The sequence below is a fragment of the Hordeum vulgare genome, chromosome 2H (genome assembly GCF_904849725.1).
Source record: "Hordeum vulgare subsp. vulgare chromosome 2H, MorexV3_pseudomolecules_assembly, whole genome shotgun sequence".
NCBI lineage: Eukaryota > Viridiplantae > Streptophyta > Magnoliopsida > Poales > Poaceae > Hordeum > Hordeum vulgare.
Window position 1 is genome coordinate 82,975,035 of NC_058519.1, and position 14,531 is coordinate 82,989,565.

Here is a 14,531-nt window from a genome sequence, read left to right on the forward strand (position 1 = left end):
TGTCATTTTGCAGATTGCCTTCACTTCACGGGAAGCTTGGTTGATGGAATGCTTGAAGATGATTTCTTATACCATGGGTTGTATTGAAACTATTGTAGTATATGAATATATGAAACTTTGTATGCACGTGGATGAAACTGGTGTAATATATGGTTTGGTACGGATGTAACTTCCATAATATGTATGCACTATGGATGAGAGTTATTTTAATATGGTTATGAGTACGGAAAGAAATTTATTTATGTCAAATATATATATATATATATCCTGATTATTTTTAAAAATGCTGGATATAACAAAAAATAAATAAAAAAGGGACTGGTTCCCCTCTTTGCCGTCTGCCAACACATGGCAAAGGGGGGAGGCACATGGCAAAGGGGGAATCTGCCCCCTCTCTCTCCCCTCTTTGCCATGTGCCAACACATGGCAAAGGGGGGAAGGCACATGGCAAAGGGGGAATCTGCCCCCTCTCTCTCCCCTCTTTGCCGTCAGACCCCACATGGCAAAGGGGGGAAGGCACATGGCAAAGGGGGAATCTGCCCCCTCTCTCTCCCCTCTTTGCCGTCTGCCCCCACATGGCAAAGGGGGGAGGCACATGGCAAAGGGGGAATCTGCCCCGTCTGTCTCCCCTCTTTGCCGTCTGCCCCCACATGGCAAAGGGGGGAAGGCAGACGGCAAAGGGGGAATCTGCCCCCTCTCTCTCCCCTCTTTGCCGTCAGCCCCCACATGGCAAAGGGGGGAAGGCTGACGGCAAAGAGAGGAGGCCTGCCGTTAACACTTAACGGGGACGTTGCAATATACGCCGTCCCATTTATTTTGCCGTCTGCCCCCGCATGGCAAAGATTCTTTGCCGTCCGCTTTGTGAAAGCAGACGGCAAAGAGCCTCTTCACCGGATTTTTTTTTACTGTCTACTTTGCCATGAGGAGGCAGACGGCAAAGCCTTTGCCGTCGGTGGTTGCCCCCTTTGCCGTCCGCCTTGGCAGACGGCAAATTTCTGAATTCTAGTAGTGATACTCCTAAAATATATAAGAAATTAGGTAGAATATACCACATCATGTGTGTGAGGAGACATATACTTCATTTTTATGAGAGAGTAAATATAGAACATTTGTATTTCAGAAGAAGGTAGAACAAGACATTTCAGAAGAACAGGATAATTAACAGTAACCGGTACAAATTAACATTACAATATCATTATATCACTACTACGAGGGGGTATATTTTTATAGTACACATGCATCTCAGTTTTTCAGCAAGATATAACGAGCCTGAATCCCTATTTACATGCTCTGAAAACCTTACCATCATTTTCTTCTTGCACACGGCAATGGCAAGAGCACATTTTGTAGAGGAAGAGGATGAGAAGAAACTTGTGGTTCTCATCCAATCTTTGTGGAACTCTCTTTATGTGCGATTGTGCACTTGTTGGGTCCTTTTTCTGTGCACTTGCACTTGCAAAAGTATTCTGTTGTGCGCATGTAAAATTATTTTGATGTGCCCTTGTTAGGCGTTGAACCTTAATGCATGGAGTCGGTGGATGATATATTGTATTTGATGTGATATGCTACTGAAATGAAATATACATTTTACTTACAATATTTTATTCTGTTGTACTTATTTTTAATGGGCCTATCCTGAGATGTGTGTGCTTCTAGCAAAAAATGCTTCAACCCAAACAAATTAGACATTTTCAATAGTAAAATAGGTATTGGGACATGCCCATATAGGCTAGATTGGTGGACAGGGATCTAAAATTTATGATGATTTCATTTGGTCACTAGCAATGCCACGTCAGCTTGGCCACGTCAGATCCTACGTGGATCACACAAACGGATAATGACCAAACCAAAATTTTGGTCGATAGAGACCTATGACCAAAATTTTACAAAGGTCATGTTTGTTCATTCTTGACGGTCAACTGTTGACCTTGTAAATTTGGTCAAGAAAATGTCAATAAACTACAACAATGACGAATCAGTGACCAATATAGGGAGTCATAATTGACCTTATTTCTTGAAGTGTAATGAAATTACTACCGTGGATTTCAAGGAATTTAATTATGATAGTTGATCTTTGATTGAATGCATTTATTTGATGCAATCCATGTGAAACTCTCTACACGCTTATAGCCAAAACAAGGCCTTTACCGATCATATCGTCGAAGCTATGATAAAATCTCTTGAAGAGAAACTTGAATTGGAAGTCTCTATCTCTAGAAAGCTTCATGATGAGTGAGAACCTACCATCAAAATCAAAATCAAAAACTATGAGTGCAATGCTTTGTGTGCTTTTGGTGCTAGTTTTTCCACGATTCCAAAGTCTTTATGCGATGTTCTGGGTTTTAATGAGATTGAAGAGTGTTCTCTTAATTTGCATCTTGCTGATTCTACTGTCAAGAAACCCATGGGAAGGATCAATGATGTTCTTATTATTGCAAATAGGAACTATGTACCCGTGGATTTCATTGTGCTTGACATTGATTGCAATCCTACATGCCCTATTATTTTTGGTAGACCTTTCCTAAGGACTATCGGTGCTATCATCGATATGAAGGAAGGGAATATTAGATTTCAATTTCCTTTAAGGAAGGGCATGGAACACTTCCCTAGAAAGAAAATAAGATTGCCTTATGAATCCATGATGAGAGCCACTTATGGTTTGAGCACCAAAGACGACGATACGTGATTCTATCACTTATGTGCCTAAGTAAGGGCGTTAAACAATAGCGCTTGTTGGGAGGCAACCCAATGAATTTATCTTTTTCTTTCTGTTTTGTTGCGTCCACACTTTCATAATTCTGTTGTGATTATTTTTTTTGTTTCTTTTTGTGTTTGAGCCAAGCAAAACCTTTATGACTAGTCTTGCTAATGGTTGTTTGATCCTGCTGGAAAAAGATAGAAACTTTTCACTCACGAGATGATTTTTCATTTTTATTCAGAAAGAGTTTTTGAGTTGATTCTTTTTCCTGCTGGTTGATATGCCTTTTTCCAAGGCCGTCATAATTTTTCAGATTTTTTGACGTAACAGAAGTACACGAAGTATACAGATTGCTACAGACTGATATGTTTTTGACAAATTTTGTTTTTGTTGAGTTGGCTACTTGTTTTGATGAAACTATGGTTAGTATCGGGGGTACTAGCCATGGAAAAGTGAGAATACAGTAGCCCAACACCAATATAGATGGAATTTAAGTTTTCTACAGTACCAAAAGAAGTGGTAGTTTGTTTTCTTGTGCTAATGTTATCACGAGTTTCTATTTAAGTTTTGCGTTGTGAAGTTTTCAAGTTTTGGGTGATGTTCTCATGGACAAAGAGATAAGGAGTAGAAAGAGCTCAAGCTTGGGGATGCCCAAGGCATCCCAAGCCAAATTCAAGGACACCAAACAGCCTAAGCTTGGGGATGCCCCGGGAAGGCATCCCTCTTTCGTCTTCAATCCATCGGTAACATTACTTGGAGCTATATTTTTAATCACCACATGATATGTGTTTTGCTTGGAGCGTCTTGGAGGGTCTTGTATCGGAGGAGTCTTTTCCTTTTGTTGTGTCGCAATCATCCTTGCTGCACACCTTTTTGAGAGAGAGAGACATGCACTCATTGTGATTTTGCTAGAATGCTCATAGTGCTTCACTTATATTTTTTGAGCTAGATACTTTTGCTCTAGTGCTTCACTTATATCTTTTAGAGCACGACGGTGCGTGATTTGGTAGTTGGCTTATGCTATGAAAGTAGTCCCAAATGTGATAGGTACCCAAAGAGGATGCAAAAACCTCCATCTTCATGTGCATTGAGTTGAAAGAGAAGTTCTGATTCCTCTCAATTAGTTTTGAGACGTGGATTTGGTAATATTAAGAGGTATGTTAGTAGGGTGTTATGAATCTAAAAATACTTGTGTTGAAGTTAGTGATTCCCGTAGCATGCACGTATGGTGAACCTCTATGTTAGGAAGTCAAAGCATAATTGATCTATTGATTGTAATCCTTTGTGTTGAGGTCGGGATCGCGCGATGGTTAACACCTACCAACCCTTCCCCTCGGAGTATGCGTTTAGCACTTTGTTTCGATTACTAATAAAAACTTTCGCAATAAGTATGTGAGTTCTTCATGACTAATGTGAGTCCATGGTATAGATGCTCTTTTCACCTTCCACCATTGCTAGCCTCTCTAGTATCGCGCAATTCTCGCCGATGCACAAACCCACCATATTCCTTCCTCAAAACAGCCACCATACCTACCTACTATGGCATTTTCATAGCCATTCTGAGATATATTGCCATGCAACTCCCATCGTTCCGTCTCATGACTTGTGCCATCATTCTCATATTGCCTTTGCATGATCGTTAGATAGCTAGCGAGATGTTTCAACGTCATACGCCATGCTAGATCATTGCACATCCCGGTACACTTCCATAGGCATTTCCTATGGAGTCATCATTGTGAGTTTTTGAGCTGTGAGTAAATAAAAGTGTGATGATCATCATTATTAGAGAATTGTCCCATGTGAGGAAATAAAAAAAGAGACCAAAGATCCCAAAAAAATGAGAAAAGAAAAGAAAAAAAAGAGGCCTAAGAGCCCAAATGAAAAAAGAGAGAAGGGACAATGCTACTATCTTTTTTCACACTTGTGCTTCATAATAGCACCATGTTCTTCATGATTGGGAGCTTCTTGCTTTGTCACTACCATACGCTAGTGGGAATCTTCATTATATAACTTGGCTTGTATATTCCAATGACGGACTTCCTCAAAATTGCCCTAGGTCTTCATGAGCAAGCAAGTTGGATGCACACCCACTAGTTTTCCTTTTGAGCTTTCACATATTTATAGCTCTAGTGCATCTCTTGTATAGCAATCCCTACTCATTCACATTGATATCTATTAATGGGCATCTCCATAGCCTTTTGATACGCCAAGTCAATGTGACCATCTCCTCTTTTTTATCTCACAACCACCACCACACTCTATTCCACCTATAGTGCTATATCCATGGCTCACGCTCATGTATTGCGTGATAGTTATAATTTTTTTGAGAAAGTAAGAGTGCGAAAACAATTACTTGGCCAATTCCGGGGTTGTGCATGATTTACATTAGTTGTGTGAGGATGATGGAACATAGCCAGACTATATGATTTTGTAGGGATAACTTTCATTGGCCTTGTTATTTTGAAAGTTCATGATTACCTTGCTAGTTTCCTTGGAGTATTATTGTTTTCATGTTAATAAAAAACTATTTTTTTGAATCTTACGGATCTGAACATTCATGTCGTGTGAAAGAAGTTGCAAAGGACAACTTGTTGGAATTATGCCCTAGAGGCAATAATAAATATAGTTATTATTATAATTCCTGTACCAAGATAATCGTTTATTATCCATGCTATAATTGTATTGAATGAAGACTCATTTACATGTGTGGATACATAGACAAAACACCGTCCCTAGCAAGCCTCTAGTTGGCTAGCCAGTTGATCAAAGATAGTCAGTGTCTTCTGATTATGAACAAGGTGTTGTTGCTTGATAACTGGATCACGTCATTAGGAGAATCACGTGATGGACTAGACCCAAACTAATAGACGTAGCATGTTGATCGTGTCATTTTGTTGCTACTGTTTTCTGCGTGTCAAGTATTTATTCCTATGACCATGAGATCATATAACTCACTGACACCGGAGGAATGCTTTGTGTGTATCAAACGTCGCAACGTAACTGGGTGACTATAAAGATGCTCTACAGGTATCTCCGATGGTGTTAGTTGAGTTGGTATGGATCAAGACTGGGATTTGTCACTCCGTGTGACGGAGAGGTATCTCGGGGCCCACGCGGTAATACAACATCACACACAAGCCTTGCAAGCAATGTAACTTAGTGTAAGTTGCGGGATCTTGTATTACGGAACGAGTAAAGAGACTTGCCGGTAAACGAGATTGAAATAGGTATACGGATACTGACGATCGAATCACGGGCAAGTAACATACCGAAGGACAAAGGGAATGACATACGGGATTATATGAATCCTTGGCACTGAGGTTCAAACGATAAGATCTTCGTAGAATATGTAGGATCCAATATGGGCATCCAGGTCCCGCTATTGGATATTGACCGAGGAGTCTCTCGGGTCATGTCTACATAGTTCTCGAACCCGCAGGGTCTGCACACTTAAGGTTCGACGTTGTTTTATGCGTATTTGAGTTATATGGTTGGTTACCGAATGTTGTTCGGAGTCCCGGATGAGATCACGGACGTCACGAGGGTTTCCGGAATGGTCCGGAAACGAAGATTGATATATAGGATGACCTCATTTGATTACCGGAAGGTTTTCGGAGTTACCGGGAATGTACCGGGAATGACGAATGGGTTCCGGGAGTTCACCGGGGGGGCAACCCACCCCGGGGAAGCCCATAGGCCTTGAGGGTGGCACACCAGCCCTTAGTGGGCTGGTGGGACAGCCCAAAAGGGCTCTATGCGCCAAGAATAGAAAATCAAGAGAAAAAGAAAAAAAAAAGGGAGGAGGTGGGAAGGAAGGGGGACTCCCTCCCACCAAACCAAGTCCAACTCGGTTTGGGGGGGAGTCCTCCCCCCTTGGACTCAGCCGACCCCCTTGGGGCTCCTTGAGCCCCAAGGCAAGGTCCCCTCCCTCCCACCTATATATACGGAGGTTTTAGGGCTGATTTGAGACGACTTTTCTCATACAGTATCTGTCGAACCACGCAGGTCGACGAGACCACGTGCTGCTCCAGAGTGGTATGGTAATCCCGTCTTATCAATCATGTTGTTAGACAACAATGAACCTGCGAATTATGAAGAAGCAATGGTGGGCCCAGATTCCAACAAATGGCTGGAAGCCATGAAGTCCGAGATAGGATCCATGTATGAGAACAAAGTGTGGACTTTGGAGATACTACCTGAGGGCCGCAAGGCTATTCAGAACAAATGGATCTTTAAGAGGAAGACGGACGCTGACGGCAATGTGACCGTTTATAAAGCTCGACTTGTGGCAAAGGGTTTTTCACAAGTTCAAGGAGTTGACTACGATGAGACATTCTCACCCGTAGCGATGCTTAAGTCCGTCAGAATCATGTTAGCAATAGCTGCATTTTTCGATTATGAAATCTGGCAGATGGATGTCAAAACAGCGTTCCTTAACGGCTTCCTTAAGGAAGAGTTGTATATGATACAACCCGAAGGTTTTGTCGATCCTAAGAATGCTAACAAGGTGTGCAAGCTCCAGCGATCCATTTATGGACTGGTGCAAGCATCTCGGAGTTGGAACAAACGCTTTGATGAGGTGATCAAAGCATTTGGGTTTATACAAGTGGTTGGAGAATCTTGTATTTACAAGAAAGTGAGTGGGAGCTCTGTGGCGTTTCTAATATTATATGTGGATGACATATTACTGATTGGAAACAACGTAGAGTTTTTAGAGAGCATAAAGGATTACTTGAATAAAAGTTTCTCTATGAAGGACCTAGGAGAAGCTGCTTACATTCTAGGCATTAAGATCTATAGGGATAGATCAAAACGCCTGATAAGACTTTCACAAAGCACATACCTTGATAAAGTTTTGAAGAGGTTCAAAATGGAACAGTCCAAGAAAGGGTTCTTGCCAGTTCTATAAGGTACGAGATTGAGTAAGACTCAGTGCCCAGCAACTGATGAAGATAGAGAGCATATGCGCTCCGTCCCCTATGCTTCAGCCATAGGTTCTATCATGTATGCGATGCTGTGCACTAGACCGGATGTTAGCCTGGCCATAAGTATGGCAGGTAGGTTCCAGAGTAATCCAGGAGTGGATCACTGGACAGCTGTCAAGAATATCCTGAAGTACCTGAAAAGGACTAAGGAGATGTTTCTCGTGTATGGAGGTGACGAAGAGCTCGTCGTAAAAGGTTACGTCGATGCAAGCTTTGACACAGATCCGGACGACTCTACGTCGCAAACCGGATACGTATTTATTCTTAATGGGGGTGCAGTAAGCTGGTGCAGTTCCAAGCAAAGCGTCGTAGCAGATTCTACATGTGAAGCGAAGTACATGGCTGCCTCGGAGGCGGCTAAGGAGGGTGTCTGGATGAAGCAGTTCATGACGGATCTTGGAGTGGTGCCAAGCGCACTGAATCCAATAACCTTGTTCTGTGACAACACTGGTGCCATTGCCTTAGCAAAGGAACCACGGTTTCACAAGAAGACCAGACACATCAAACGACGCTTCAACCTCATCCGCGACTACGTCGAGGGAGAGGACGTAAATATATGCAAAGTGCACACGGATCTGAATGTAGCGGACCCGCTCACTAAGCCTCTTCCACGGCCAAAACATGATCAACACCAGAACTGTATGGGTGTTAGATTAATTATAATGTAATTCACATGATGATGTGAGGGCTAGATTATTGACTCTAGTGCAAGTGGGAGACTGTTGGAATTATGCCCTAGAGGCAATAATAAATATAGTTATTATTATAATTCCTGTATCAAGTTAATCGTTTATTATCCATGCTATAATTGTATTGAATCAAGACTCATTTACATGTGTGGATACATAGACAAAACACCGTCCCTAGCAAGCCTCTAGTTGGCTAGCCAGTTGATCAAAGATAGTCAGTGTCTTCTGATTATGAACAAGGTGTTGTTGCTTGATAACTGGATCACGTCATTAGGAGAATCACGTGATGGACTAGACCCAAACTAATAGACGTAGCATGTTGATCGTGTCATTTTGTTGCTACTGTTTTCTGCGTGTCAAGTATTTATTCCTATGACCATGAGATCATATAACTCACTGACACCGGAGGAATGCTTTGTGTGTATCAAACGTCGCAACGTAACTGGGTGACTATAAAGATGCTCTACAGGTATCTCCAAAGGTGTTAGTTGAGTTGGTATGGATCAAGACTGGGATTTGTCACTCCGTGTGACGGAGAGGTATCTCGGGGCCCACTCGGTAATACAACATCACACACAAGCCTTGCAAGCAATGTAACTTAGTGTAAGTTGCGGGATCTTGTATTACGGAACGAGTAAAGAGACTTGCCGGTAAACGAGATTGAAATAGGTATACGGATACTGACGATCGAATCACGGGCAAGTAACATACCGAAGGACAAAGGGAATGACATACGGGATTATATGAATCCTTGGCACTGAGGTTCAAACGACAAGATCTTCGTAGAATATGTAGGATCCAATATGGGCATCCAGGTCCCGCTATTGGATATTGACCGAGGAGTCTCTCGGGTCATGTCTACATAGTTCTCGAACCCGCAGGGTCTGCACACTTAAGGTTCGACGTTGTTTTATGCGTATTTGAGTTATATGGTTGGTTACCGAATGTTGTTCGGAGTCCCGGATGAGATCACGGACATCATGAGGGTTTCCGAAATGGTCCAGAAACGAAGATTGATATATAGGATGACCTCATTTGATTACCGGAAGGTTTTCGGAGTTACCGGGAATGACGAATGGGTTCCGGGAGTTCACCGGGGGGGGCAACCCACCCCGGGGAAGCCCATAGGCCTTGAGGGTGGCACACCAGCCCTTAGTGGGCTCGTGGGACAGCCAAAAAGGGCTCTATGCGCCAAGAAGAAGAAATCAAGAGAAAAAGAAAAAAAAGGGAGGAGGTGGGAAGGAAGGGGGACTCCCTCCCACCAAACCAAGTCCAACTCGGTTTGGGGGGGAGTCCTCCCCCCTTGGACTCGGCCGACCCCCTTGGGGCTCCTTGACCCCCAAGGCAAGGTCCCCTCCCTCCCACCTATATATACGGAGGTTTTAGGGCTGATTTGAGACGACTTTTCCACGACAGCCCGACCACATACCTCCACGGTTTTTCCTCTAGATCGCGTTTCTATGGAGCTCGGGCGGAGCCCTGCTGAGACAAGGTCATCACCAACCTCTGGAGCGCCGTCACGCTGCCGGAGAACACTTCTACCTCTCCGTCTCTCTTGCTGGATCAAGAAGGCCGAGATCATCGTCGAGCTGTACGTGTGCTGAACGCGGAGGTACCGTCCGTTCGGTACTAGATCGTGGGACTGATCGCGGGATTGTTCGCGGGGCGGATCGAGGGACGTGAGGACGTTCGACTACATCAACCGCGTTCACTAACGCTTCTGCTTTACGATCTACAAGGGTACGTAGATCACTCATCCCCTCTCGTAGATGGACATCACCATGATAGGTCTTCGTGCGCGTAGGAAAATTTTTGTTTCCCATGCGACGTTCCCCAACACAACTATGCTAGGTAGCATTCCACATAAAAAATCCATTCTTTATCACTTCCCTACTCAAGGACGAGCATGAGTTAAGCTTGGGGATACTTGATACGTCTCCAACGTATCTATAATTTTTGATGGTTTCATGCTATTATCTTTTCAAACTTTTAATGTTTTGCATGCCTTTTATATATTTTTTGGGACTAACTTATTAACTCAGTGCCAAGTGTCAGTTCATGTTTTTTCTATGTTTTTGACCCCTTTCAGAGGAGATTTTGAAACAGAGTCCAAACGGAAGAAAATCCGTGAAAAGATTTTTCCGTAACGGAAGATCGGGAAGCTTGAGAGCCAAGGCAGTGGGGCCTCAGGGGCCCCAAAAGACCCCACCCCTCGACCAGGGGGGAGGCCGTGGCCCACAGGCTTGTGGGCCCCCTGGGCGCCCTTTGCCCTAGGGTTGCGCCTATATATTCCCTAAAAATCCCAAAAAAATCAGGAGATCATCGAAAGTACTTTTCCGCCGCTGCAAGCTTCTGTCTCCTCAAGATCCCATCTGGGCCACGTTCTGGTGCCCTGCCGGAGGGGGGATTCGGACACAGAGGGCTTCTTCATCAACACCATGACCTCTTCGATGATGCGTGAGTAGTTCACCATAGACCTACGGGTCCATAGCTAGTAACTAGATGGCTTCTTCTCTCTCTTGGATCTTCAATACAAAGTTCTCCATGATCTTCATGGAGATCTATTCAATGTAATCTTCTTTTGCGGTGTGTTTGTCGAGATCCAATGAATTTTGGATTTATGATCAGATTATCTATGAATCTTATTTGAGTTTCTTCTGATCTCTCTTATTCATGATTTCACATACTTGTATTTCTCTTCGAGTTATGGGTTTTCTCTGGCCAACTAGATCTATGATTCTTGCAATGGGAGAAGTGCTTGGTTTTGGGTTCATACCGTGTGGTGAGCTCACCCAGTGACAGAAGGGGTAGCGAGGCACGCATCATGTTGTTGCCATCAAGGGTAAAAAGATGGGGTTTTCATCATTGGTTTGAGATTATCCATCTACATCCATCTTTCTTAAGACGTTACTCTGTTCGTCATGAACTCAATACACTAAATGCATGCCGTATAGTGGTCGATGTGTGGAGTAATAGTAGTAGATGTAGAAAGTATCGGTCTACTTGTCTCGGACGTGATGCATATATGTATGATCATATCGTCATGACTTCGTGCGGTTCTATCAATTGCTCGACAGTAATTTGTTCACCCACCGTGATATTTGCTATTTTGAGAGAAGCCTCTAGTGAACACTATGGCCCCGGGGTCTACTCCACACCATATTTTCAGCCTTACACTTTTTCCTTCGTTGCACTTTCCGCCTTCAGATCTCACTTTGCAAACAATCTTGAAGGGATTGACAACCCCTTTGAAGCGTTGGGTGCAAGCTTGTTTGTGTTTGCGAAGGTACTCTGTACTTGACGAGACCCTCCTTCTGGATTGATACATTGGTTCTCAAACTGAGGGAAATACTTACTGCTCCTGTACTGCATCACCCTTTCCTCTTCAAGGGAAAAACCGAAGCAAACAAGAGAAGTAGCAAGAAGAATTCCTAGCGCCAAGGAAGGACTTTTGTTAACGTAGCAACGTGCAAGTTGATATTAACTATTACAACATTATCATCTCATATATCCAATATATCACATGAAGTCATTGGCCATATCATATCACAAGCATGCCCTGCAAAAACAAGTTAGACGTCCTCTAATTTGTTGTTGCATTTTTACTGGCTGCTATGGGTATCTAGTATGATCGCATCTTACTTACGCAAAAACCACAAAGGAGATGCACAAATTGCTATTTAACCTCTCTCCAAGGACCGCCTCGGTCAAAACCAATTCAACTAAAGTTGAAGAAACCAACACCCGCGAGTGATCTTTATGCAACGAGTTGAATGTCAGTCGATGAAACCAGTCTCTCGTAAGCGTACGAGTAATGTCGGTCCGGGCCACTTCAATCCAACAATACCGCCGAATCGAGAAAAAACTAAGGAGGGAAGCAAATCGAACATCAACACCCACAAAACCTTTTGTGTTCTACTCGAGATAACATCTACGTATGAACCTAGCTCATGATGCCACTGTTGGGGAACGTTGCATGGGAAACAAAAAATTTCCTACGCACATGAAGACCTATCATGGTGATGTTCATCTACAAGAGGAGATTAGATCTACGTACCCTTGTAGATCGCTAAGCGAGAAGCGTTAAGAAACGCAGTTGATGTAGTGGTACAGCTTCGTGATTCAAATCACTGTAGTCCCACGATCCGTTCCGATCTAGCGCCGAACGGACGACACCTCCACGTTCAGCACACGCACAGCTCAATGACGATCTCGGCCTTCTTGATCCAGCAAGAGAGACGGAGAAGTAGATGTGTTCTCCGGTAGCGTGACGATGCTCCAGTGGTGGTGATGATCTACTCCTGCAGGGCTCTGCCCGAGCTCCGCAGAAATCCGATCTAGAGGAAGAACTACGTGGTATAGGTTTGAGTTGCACGTGGGAAAGTTGTGTCTCAAAAGCCCTAAAACCACCAGAATATATAGGTGGAGGGGAGGGGCTAGCCTTGGGGCTCAAGGGAGCCCCAAGGGCGCCGTCCGAAGGGAGAGGTGGACTCCCACCCCAATTCGGTTTGGGGGAAGGAGTCCACTCCTTCCTTCCCACCTCCCTCTTTCCTTTTTTTCTTTCCATTGGTATTTTTCCCTTGTGGCGCCATGGCCCTATTGGGCTGGCCTCACCAGCCCACTCTGGGCTGGTGCCCCACCCTAGGGTTACTGGGCTCACTCCCAGGTGGATGGGCCCCTCCCGATGAATACACGGAACCCATTCGTCATTCCAGGTACACTGTCGGTAATCCTCGAAACTCTCCGGTGACCAAATGAAACCATCCTATATATCAACCTTCGTTTCCGGACCATTCTGGAAACCCTCGTGACGTCCGTGATATCATCCAGGACTCCGAACAACATTCGTTAACCACACATATAAATCAACTATACTAAAACATCATTGAACCTTAAGTGTGCAGACCCCGCGGGTTCGAGAACTATGTAGACATGACCCGAGACACTCCCCGGTCAATATCCAATAGCGGGACCTGGATGCCCATATTGAATCCTACATATTCTCCGAAGATCTTATCGGTTGAACCTCTGTGCCAAGGATTCATATATTCCCGTATGTCATTCCCTTTGTCCTTCGGTATGTTACTTGCCCGAGATTCGATCGTCGGTATCCGTATACCTATTTCAATCTCATTATCGGCAAGTCTCTTTACTCGTTCTGTAATACAAGATCCCGTGACTTACACTTAGTCACATTGCTTGCAAGGCTTGTTTGTGATGTTACCGAGTGGGCCCCGAGATACCTCTCCGTCACACGGAGTGACAAATCCCAGTCTTGATCCATACTAACTCAACGAACACCTTCGGAGATACCTGTAGAGCTGCAACGTTTGATACACACAAGGTATTCCTCTGGTGTCAGTGAGTTATATGATCTCATGGTCATAGGAATACATGCTTTACACGCAGAAAACAATAGCAATAAAATGACACGATCACATGCTATGTTCATAGTTTGGGTCTAGTCCATCACATGATTCTCCTATTGATGTGATCTAGTTATCAAGTGGCAACACTTGTATATGGTCAGAAAACCTTGACCATCCTTGATCAACTGGCTAGCCAACTAGAGGCTTGTTCGGGACATTGTCTTGTCTATGTATCCACACATGTATCTATGTTTTCATTCAATACAATTATAGCATGGATTATAAATGATTATCTTGAAACAGGAAATATAATAATAACTATTTTATCATTGCCTCTAGGACATATTTCCAACAGTAGGGAAGCTCACAAGGACTAACCATTGAAGCACAAGATTGGAGAGAAGACATCACATAGCTACTGGTCATGGACTCATGATCCAAGGAGGACTAATCATGGCACATCCGAGAAGCGCCCATGGCGGTGGAGAAGCTCGCGGAGGTCAATCCTCCCTCTAACAGGGTGCCGGGAAGAGTTCTCCTCACTTTCCCGATCTTGGAAACGCTGCGGCTACGGAACGATGGAGAAATTCGCGATTCCAAAAAGTCTGTGAGGGTTTCCTCACAGAACACTAAATATAGGCCAAAGGAGGGCACCGGAGGAGGTGCGGCCCACCCAGGCGACCTCCTGGCGCGGCCTAGGGCCTGGCCGCGCCAACAAGCTGCCTGGGAGGCCCGTGGCCCCCCTCTGGCCCTCCTTCGGTGATCCCGAAGCTTCTGTTTTGCTGATTTA